The following is a 10,785-nucleotide window of genomic DNA, read 5'->3' as shown; positions in this document are numbered from 1 at the left end:
AGGAAGTTTGAAGATCTTTTTTCGTGGAGGCTTTTGTGAAACAATTTTCTTCCTCATTTAGGTGGTTTCTGGTTTTGAACAAAGAGAAGCAATAAAGGTAGTGGAGGAAACTGAAGAGTTTGTGGAGGAGTTATGACAGGAGAAGAAGTGTTGTTAACCATACCAAAAAAGTTTTTCTCAAAACATGCAACTGCATCACCTCTGATTTGACTTGAAAGGATTTGACATCACAAAGAGAAAGATTTGATTTTATTAAAAGAATTAAAATGGAAATTAATTTTAAAATTTGAAACCTTTTTGGACTTAAAGACAAAAAGAAATAAACTGAAACACACAAGCCAACAAAAACAACAAAAAATGTGTAGCATCCATATTGGGCCCAGAGGTGGTTTGAATTAAGGAAACATATAGGACCACCCATGTTCTGATTTTTGAGGTTGGCCCAGATGATTCAACATGTGCAGTGGGGCCTGGAGAGCGCTGATAAGAGAAGGTTCTTCATATGCCCAAAATTGTCTCATACCTGTTTATGAGACAAACTCCAACAAACACATCAGCAGTTTTTAAACAATGAATCATAGCTCAAAATCCCTAGACTAGTCCTAAGCATGCAAAATATGTCCTTAGCTAGTGGTTTAGTGAAAATATCAGCTAATTGCTCCTCTGATTTGACAAATTGAATGCTAATATTCCCTTTTTGAAGATGTTCTCTTATTGAGTAAATCTCACTTCAATATGTTTAGTCCTAGAGTGCAAAACTGGATTTTTAGAAATATTAATGACACTCATATTATCACACAACAAGGAAATATTTTTAACATTTAATTTGTAATCAGCAAGTTATGTTTTTAACCACATAAGTTGACAACAACAAGAAGAAGCAGCTATACACTCAGCCTCTGCAGTGGATAAAGCCACTGTTGACTGCTTCTTACTTGACCAAACGTTTAAGGACTTTCCAAGGAAGTAACATAAGCCTGATGTGCTTCTTCTACCAACTCTATCACCGGCAAAATCTGCATCACAATAACCAATTGCAAAAAAATCATCAATCTTAGGATACCATAGACCAAAATTGGATGTGCCATGAACATATCTAATGATCCTCTTAACTGTAGAAAGATGAGACTCTTTTGGTTTTGATTGGAATCTTGAACATATTCCAACACTTTGCACAATATTAGGTCTAGAGAAAGTTAAGTATATAAGAGAGCCAATCATTCCTCTATACCTAGTCTCATCTACATCTTTCTCAGTTTTTCCCTTATCTAATTTTGAATTAGGGTGCATAGGAGTTCCCATGGGTTTGGCATTTTTCATACCAAATTTCTTAACTAGTTCCTTGGCATACTTCTCTTGATGAATAAAAATACCATTTTCTGTTTGCTTAATTTGAAGTCCAAGAAAAAAATTAAGTTCACCCATTATACTCATGTCAAATTCACTTGTCATGAGTTTTCCAAATTCAGAACAAAGGGATTCATTGGCTGATCCAAAAATAATGTCATCAACATAGATTTGGACTAGAATGAAAGAATCATTAGAATTCTTGATAAATAGAGTTGTGCCTGTGGTGCCTCTTTGAAAACCATTTTTCAAAAGAAAAGAGCTAAGTCTCTCATACCAAGCTCTAGGAGCTTGTCTCAAACCATAGAGAGCTTTTGATAATTTTAAAACATGGTTAGGAAGTTCTTTAGTTTCAAAACCAGGTGGCTGCTCCACATACACTTCTCTATCTATCACACCATTCAAGAAAGCACATTTCACATCCATTTGATATAATTTAAAACCACAAAAGCAGTATAAGCTAAGAGGAGTCTTATAGCTTCCATTCGGGCAACAGGGGCAAAGGATTCATCAAAGTCTATTCCTTCTTCTTGGTCATATCCTTGTGCCACTAGCCTTGCTTTATTTTTTACAATGCTACCATCCTCTCCTAGCTTGTTCTGAAATATCCACTTGGTGCCAGTCACTTTCTTTCCATTTGGCCTTGGAACTAATGTCCACACTTGGTTCTTCTCAAATTCAAGAAGCTTATCTTCCATTGCCTTTACCCAAGAAAGGTTATTAAGGGCTTCTTTAACATTCTAAGGCTCCATTTGAGAGAGAAGAGCCATGTTTGATTCTTCATTTGCCTTTCTAGTTGAAGACCAAGTCTTAACACAATGAGATACGTTCCCAATGACAAATTCCTCAGGATAATTATTCAAGAATCTCTATTCACAAGGTCTGGTGGACTTGGAGGCAGATTCAGTCACCAAGGGATTAAGGGAACTGGTGGTTTCAGGATCTCCTTCAGATTCATGAGAGAAAATGGAATTGTCTCTTAAATTTTTAGCAAATGTAGCTTCTGGTTCAGCTTGTCCAGAATTTTCATTTTCATGATTTTGTGCAGTTTCATCATCCTTTTGAACTTGATTCCCTACATCACAGTCTTCCAAAATACTTTGAACCAAGTTTGTATCACAAAAAGTAACAGGTATGGACTCCTCAATTATTCTAGCATCTTGATGATAAACTCTATATGCTTTACTAGTTGTGGAATATCCTACAAATAAGCACTCATATGCCTTTGAATCAAATTTTCCCAAATTGTCTTTGTTATTTAGAACAAAATATTTACATCCAAAGATATGCAATTAGTTTAAGTTTGGTGGGTGGCCTTTCCAAAGTTCATAAGGGGTTTTCTACAAAAATTTCCTTATGATGGTTCTATTCAAAATGTGACAAGCTGTATTAACCGCTTCAGCCCAAAGGAATTTTGGAACATTGCTCTCACAAAGCATAGTTCTTGCCATTTCTTGAATGCTTTTATTTCTTCTTTCCACAACACCATTTTGTTGTGGTGTCCTTGGACAAGAGAAGTTGTGAGATATTCCAAATTCTTCACAAAAGGATTCAAATAATTGGTTTTCAAATTCAGTTCTATAGTCACTTCTTATAGAAGAGATTTTTAAATCCTTTTCATTTTGAACTTTCTTGCAAAAGATTTCAAAGGCCGAAAAGGCTTCATTTTTGTGTGCAAGAAATAAAACCCAACCAAACCAAACCTAGAGTAGTCATCCACAATCACTAAACCATAATGTTTACCACCTAAACTTTGAGTTCTTGTTGGACCAAATAAATCAATATGTAGCAATTCAAGTGGTCTTTTAGTAGAGATGTCTTCCTTTGATTTAAATGAACTCTTTGTTTGTTTTCCCATTTGACAAGCATCACAAGTGATGTCCTTGTCAAACCTTATCAAAGGAAGACCTCTTACTAATCATTTCTTAACAAGTTTGTTTATTTGAAACATACTTGCATGACCCAATCTCTTGTGCCATAGCCACTTTTCATATTCTTTGGAATGAAAACAAGGTACATTTTGATCCTTTAGTTCATCAAGGGTAAGTCTATACACATTATTACAACGCTTGGCAACAAACAAAACTTCATTTGTCTTTTCATTTACAACACAACATTCTAACCTTTTGAAAGTTACTTGATGAGCAGATAATTTATACGCTTTTTGACATTGTTTTTAGTATATTTTTAGTAGGATCTAGTTACTTTTAGGGATGTTTTCATTAGTTTTTATGTTAAATTCACAATTCTAGACTTTACTATGAGTTTGTGTGTTTTTCTGTGATTTCAGGTATTTTCTGGCTGAAATTGAGGGACTTGAGCAAAAATCAGATTCAGAGGTTGAAGAAGGACTGCTGATGCTGTTGGATTCTGACCTCCCTGCACTCAAAATGGATTTTCTGGAGCTAAAAAACTCAAAATGGTGCGCTTTCAATTGCGTTGGAAAGTAGACATCCAGGGATTTCCAGCAATATATAATAGTTTATACTTTGCCCAAGTTTAGACGATGCAAACTGGCGTTCAACGCCAGCTCTCTGCCCAATTCTGGCGTCCAGCGCCAGAAAAGGATCCAAAACTAGAGTTGAACGCCCAAACTGGTACAAAAGCTGGAGTTCAACTCCAAGAAGGACCTCTACACGTGCAACACTCAAAGCTCAGCCCAAGCACACACCAAGTGGGCCCCGGAAGTGGATTTATGCATCAATTACTTACTTCTGTAAACCCTAGTAGCTAGTTTATTATAAATAGGACATTTCACTATTGTATTTGACATCCTGAGTTTTATCTTCGGATCATAGTAGTCTTGGTTACTCCGGTTCCCCTCTGGGGCCGAGACCAATGAACTCCATTATCACTTATGTATTTTCAACGGTAGAGTTTCTACACTCCATAGATTAAGGTGTGGAGCTCTGCTGTTCCTCAAAGATTAATGCAAAGTACTACTGTTTTCTATTCAATTCATCTTATTTCGCTTCTAAGATATTCATTTGCACTTCAACCTGAATGTGATGAACGTGACAATCATCATCATTCCCTATGAACGCGTGCCTGACAACCACTTCCGTTCTACATTAGATTGAATGAGTATCTCTTAGATCTCTTAATCGGAATCTTCGTGGTGTAAGCTAGAATGATGGCGGCATTCAAGAGAATCCGGAAGGTCTAAACCTTGTCTGTGGTATTCCGAGTAGGATTTAATGATTGAATGACTGTGACGAGCTTCAAACTCGCGAGTGCTGGGCGTTAGTGACAGACGCAAAAGGAGGGTGAATCCTATTCCAGCATGATCGAGAACCGACAGATGAATAGCCGTGCCGTGACAGGGTGCGATGACCATTTTCACTGAGAGGAGGGGATGTAGCCACTGACAACGATGATGCCCTTGCATAAAGCCAGCCATGGAAAGGAGTAAGACTGATTGGATGAAGATAGCAGGAAAGCAAAGGTTCAGAGGAACGAAAGCATCTCTATTCGCTTATCTGAAATTCTCACCAATGATTTACATAAGTATTTCTATCCCTATTTTATTAATTAATTTCGAAAAACCCATTACTATTTTATATCCGCCTGACTGAGATTTACAAGGTGACCATAGCTTGCTTCATACCAACAATCTCCATGGGATTCGACCCTTACTCACGTAAGGTATTACTTGGACGACCTAGTGCACTTGCTGGTTAGTTGTGCGAAGTTGTGAACCATGGTATTGGCATCATGTTTTTTTTTTTGTGCCATTACCAAGGAAAGAAAGAGCGATGAATTTTACATAATCAAAGTGTAATCACAGTTTCTGCGTACCAAGTTTTTGGCGCCGTTGCCGGGGATTGTTCGAGTTTGGACAACTGACGGTTCATCTTGTTGCTCAGATTAGGTAACTTTCTTTTCGTTTTCTTTTCAAAAAGTTTTCAAAAAATTGTTTTTTCAAAAATCTTTCAAAAATTTCTCCTTTATATTCGAAAAAATTTAAAAAAAAATAAAAATGTTTTCAAAAATATATTTTTCTTCAGAATTTTTAAGAATGAATTCTAGTGTTTCATAAAGCATGTTGAAGCCTGGTTGGCTGTAAAGCCACGACTATACGGCATGTTACACGTGTCATGTCTGAGTACATACTAAATCTTGGCTGGCTATTAAGCCATGCCTGGCCCTTTGATTGGAGCTTTAGACTAAAGAGCATAAGATTCCTGGAATTCATATTAAAAATTTTGGAATCCTTATTTTTCTTTTTCAAAATGATTTTCGAAAAAAAAATTAAAAGAAAATACAAAAAAATTATAAAATCATAAAAATCAAAAATATTTTTGTGTTCTTGTTTGAGTCTTGAGTCATGTTATAAGTTTGGTGTCAATTGCATATTCATCTTGCATTTTTCGAAAATTCATGCATTCATAGTGTTCTTCATGATCTTCAAGTTGTTCTTGGTAAGTCTCCTTGTTTGATCTTTGCATTTGCATGTTTTGTGTCTTTTCTTGTTTTTCATATGCATTCTTGAATTCTTAGTGTCTAAGCATTAAAGAATTCTAAGTTTGGTGTCTTGCATGTTTTCTTTGCATAAAAAATTTTTCAAAAATATGTTCTTGGTGTTCATCATGATCTTCATAGTGTTCTTGGTGTTCATCTTGACATTCATAGCATTCTTGCATGCATCACATGTTTTGATCTAAAATTCTCATGCATTGCATCATTTTTCTTGTTTTTCTCTCTCATCATAAAAATTCCAAAAATTAAAAAAATATCTTTCCCTTTTTCTCTCTTAAAATTTTGAAAATTAGATTTGACTTTTTCAAAAATTTTTAAAATCAAGTTGTTTCTTATGTGTCAAATCAAATTTTCAATTTAAAAATCTTATCTTTTTCAAAATCTTTTCCAAAAATAAAATCTTTTTCATTTTTCTTAGTTATTTTCGAAAATTCCAAAAATATTTTTCAAAAATCTTTTTCTTATTTTTTTATATCAAATTTTCGAAAATAACATCACTAATTAATGTTTTGATTCAAAAATTTCAAGTTTGTTACTTACTTGTTAAGAAAGATTCAAACTTTAAGTTCTAGAATCATATCTTGTGATTTCTTGTGAATCAGGTCATTAATTGTGATTTTAAAAATCAAATCTTTTTCAAAACTAATTTCAATCATATCTTTTCAAAAATATCTTCCTATCTTATTTTTTTCAAAAATTTGATTTCAAAATATCTTCTCTAACTTCTTATCTCCTTATCTTTTCAAAATTGATTTTCAAAATTTGTTTCAACTAACTAACTAACTTTTTGTTTGTTTCTTATCTTTTTCAAAACCACCTAACTAACTCTCTCTCTCTATTTTTCGAAAATATCTCCCCTTTTTTTCAAAAAATTTCTTTTTAATTAACTAATTATTTTAATTTTTTGATTTTCATTTTCGAAAATTACTAACATTTTTCAAAAACTATTTTCGAAAATCACTAACTCTTTTTCAAAAATTATTTTCGAAAATTCTCCTTCTCTCTCATCTCCTTCTATTTATTTATTCATCTACTAACACTTCATCCCACCCAAATTCGAACCCCCTCTTCCATCTGTGTTCGAATTTCTTCTTCTTCTTTTCTTCTACTCACACTGGGACCTCTATACTGTGGTAAAAAGGACCCCTATTATTATTATTTTTCTGTTCTCTCTTTTTCATATGAGCAGGAGCAAGGACAAGAACATTCTTATTGAAGCAGATCCAGAACCTGAAAGGACTCTGAAGAGGAAATTAAGAGAAGCTAAATTACAACAATCCAGAGAGAACCTTTCAGAAATTTTCGAACAGGAAGAGGAGATGGCAGCCGAAAATAATAATAATGCAAGGAGAATGCTTGGTGACTTTACTGCACCTAATTCCAATTTACATGGAAGAAGCATCTCCATTCCTGCCATTGGAGCAAACAACTTTGAGCTGAAACCTCAGCTAGTTTCTCTGATGCAGCAGAACTATAAGTTTCATGGACTTCCATCTGAAGATCCTTTTCAGTTCTTAACTGAATTCTTGCAGATCTGTGATACTGTTAAGACTAATGGAGTAGATCCTGAAGTCTACAGGCTCATGCTTTTCCCATTTGCTGTAAGAGACAGAGCTAGAATCTGGTTGGACTCTCAACCCAAAGACAGCCTGAACTCTTGGGATAAGCTGGTCACGGCTTTCTTAGCCAAGTTCTTTCTTCTTCAAAAGCTGAGCAAGCTTAGAGTGGATGTTCAAACCTTCAGACAGAAAGAAGGTGAATCCCTCTATGAAGCTTGGGAAAGATACAAGCAGCTGACCAAAAAGTGTCCTTCTGACATGCTTTCAGAATGGACCATCCTGGATATCTTCTATGATGGTTTATCTGAGATATCAAAGATGTCATTGGATACTTCTGCAGGTGGATCCATTCACCTAAAGAAAATGCCTGCAGAAGCTCAAGAACTCATTGACATGGTTGCTAATAACCAGTTCATGTACACTTCTGAAAGGAATCCTGTGAATAATGGGACGCCTATGAAGAAGGGAGTTCTTGAGGTTGATACTCTGAATGCCATATTGGCTCAGAAAAAAATATTGACTCAGCAAGTCAATATGATTTCTCAGAGTCTGAATGGAATGCAAGCTGCATCCAACAGTACTCAAGAGGCATCTTCTAAAGAAGAAGCTTATGATCCTGAGAGCCCTGCAATAGCAGAGGTGAATTACTTAGGTGAACCTTATGGAAACACCTATAACTCATCATGGAAAAATCATCCAAATTTCTCATGGAAGGATCAAAAGCCTCAACAAGGCTTTAATAATGGTGGAAGAAACAGGTTTAGCAATAGCAAGCTTTTTCCATCATCCACTCAGCAACAGACAGAGAATTCTGAGCAGAATCCATCTAGCTTAGCAAATTTAGTCTCTGATCTATCTAAGGCCACTGTGAGTTTCATGAATGAAACAAGGTCTTCCATTAGAAATTTGAAAGCACAAGTGGGCCAGCTGAGTAAAAGGATCACTGAAATCCCTCCCAGTACTCTCCCAAGCAATACAGAAGAGAATCCAAAAGGAGAGTGCAAGGCCATTGACATAAGCACCATGGCCGAACCTGTAAGGGAAGGAGAGGACGTGAATCCCAAGGGGGAAGACCCCCTGGGATGTCCAGTGATCAATAAGGAGCTTCCCTCTGAGGAACCAAAGGACTCTGAGGCTCATCTAGAGACCATAGAGATTCCATTGAACCTCCTTATGCCATTCATGAGCTCTGATGAGTATTCCTCTTCTGAAGAGAATGAGGATGTTACTGAAGAGCAAGCTGCCAAGTTTCTTGGTGCAATCATGAAGCTAAATGCCAAATTATTTGGCATTGATACTTGGGAAGATGAACCTCCCTTGTTCATCAATGAACTAAGTGATCTGGATCAACTGACATTGCCTCAGAAGAGACAGGATCCTGGAAAGTTTATAATACCTTGTACTATAGGCACCATGATCTTTAAGGCTCTGTGTGACCTTGGTTCAGGGATAAACCTCATGCCCCTCTCTGTAATAGAGAAACTGGGAATCTATGGGGTACAAGCTGCTAAAATCTCATTAGAGATGGCAGATAATTCCAGAAAACAGGCTTATGGACAAGTAGAGGATGTGTTAGTAAAGGTTGAAGGTCTTTACATCCCTGCTGATTTCATAGTCCTGGATACTGGAAAGGAAGAGGATGAATCCATCATCCTAGGAAGACCTTTCCTAGCCACAGCAAGAGCTGTGATTGATGTGGACAGAGGAGAATTGATCCTTCAATTAAATAAGGACAACCTTGTGTTTACAACTCAAGGATCTCTCTCTACATCCATGGAGAGGAAGCAGAAAAAGCTTCTCTCAAAGCAGAGTCAACCAAAGCCCCCACAGTCAAACTCTAAGTTTGGTGTTGGGAGGCCACAACCACACTCTAAGTTTGGTGTCAAACCCCCATATCCAAACTCTAAGTTTGGTGTTGGGAGGTCTCAACAAAGCTCTGCACATCTGTGAGGCTCCATGAGAGCCCACTGTCAAGCTATTGACATTAAAGAAGCGCTTGTTGGGAGGCAACCCAATTTTTATCTAACTATATTTTTCTTGGTTATATGTCTCTACAGGTTCATAATCATGTAGAGTCACAAAATAAATATAAAAATTGAAAACGGAATCAAAAACAGCAGAAGAAAAATCACACCCTGGAGGAAGCATCTGCCTGGCATTCAACGCTAGAACAGAGCATTGTTCTGGCACTGAACGCCCAAAATGGGCAGTATTTGGGCGCTGAACGCCCAAAATGGGCATCATTTGGGCGCTGAACGCCAGAATTGCACCCTGGAGAGGAGCTGGCGCTGAACGCCCAGAACAAGCATGGTTCTGGCGTTCAACGCCAGAAATGGCCAGTAAATGGGCGTTGAACGCCCAAAATGGGCACCAACCTGGCGCTGAACGCCCAGAGTTGTGTGCAAGGGCATTTTACATGCCTAAGTTGGTGCAAGGTTGTAAATCCTTGAACACCTCAGGATCTGTGGACCCCACAGGATCACCTCAGGATCTGTGGATCCCACAGGATCATCTCAGGATCTGTGGACCCCACAGGATCATCTCAGGATCTGTGGACCCCACAGGATCCCCACCTACCTCCACTCACTTCTTCTCACCCCTCTTTCACACAATCCCATAAACACTCTTCCCCAAAACCCTTCACCAATCACCTCAATCTCTCTTTCCCATCACCTCTTCACCACTCACATCCATCCACTCTTCCCTATAAACCTACCTCATAAACTCCACCTACCTTCAAAATTCAAAATCAATTTCCCACCCAAACCCACCCTAAATGGCCAAACCTTAACCCCCCCTCCCTTCCCTATATAACGCCCTCCATTCTTCTTCAAATTCACACAACACAACACTCTCTTCTCTTCTTGGCCGAAACACAACCCCTTCTCCCACTCCTCCATATCTTCTTCTTCTTCCTCTATTCTTTCTTTTATTGCTCGAGGGCGAGCAATATTCTAAGTTTGGTGTGGTAAAAGCATAAGCTTTTTGTTTTTCCATTACCATTGATGGCACCTAAGACCGGAGAATCCTCTAGAAAAGGAAAAGGGAAGACAAAAGCTTCCACCTCCGAGTCATGGGAGATGGAAAGGTTCATCTCCAAAGCCCGTCAAGACCACTTCTATGATGTTGTGGCCAAGAAGAAGGTGATCCCTGAGGTCCCTTTCAAACTCAAAAGAAATGAGTATCCGGAGATCCGACATGAAATTCAAAGAAGAGGTTGGGAAGTTCTAACAAATCCCATCCAACAAGTCGGCATCCTAATGGTTCAAAAGTTCTATGCTAATGCATGGATCACCAAGAACCATGATCAAAGTAAGAACCCGGATCCAAAGAACTATGTTACAATGGTTCGAGGGAAATACTTAGATTTTAGTCCGGAAAATGTGAGGTTGGCGTTCAA

General features: G+C 37.5%; 1 non-coding gene across 1 annotated transcript; it reads right to left on the bottom strand.

Moving 5' to 3' along the window:
• Positions 1–7,541: 7,541 nt before the first annotated feature.
• LOC148546236 (small nucleolar RNA R71) lies at positions 7,542–7,649 on the bottom strand. Its single transcript, XR_015901453.1, has one exon. It is a non-coding gene; the product is annotated as a small nucleolar RNA R71 (small nucleolar RNA).
• Between the last annotated feature and the right edge of the window lie 3,136 nt (positions 7,650–10,785).

This window comes from Arachis ipaensis, chromosome B9 (genome assembly GCF_059453495.1).
Source record: "Arachis ipaensis isolate K30076 ecotype BB chromosome B9, ASM5945349v1, whole genome shotgun sequence".
NCBI lineage: Eukaryota > Viridiplantae > Streptophyta > Magnoliopsida > Fabales > Fabaceae > Arachis > Arachis ipaensis.
This window is presented reverse-complemented; position numbering and strand designations above follow the sequence as displayed.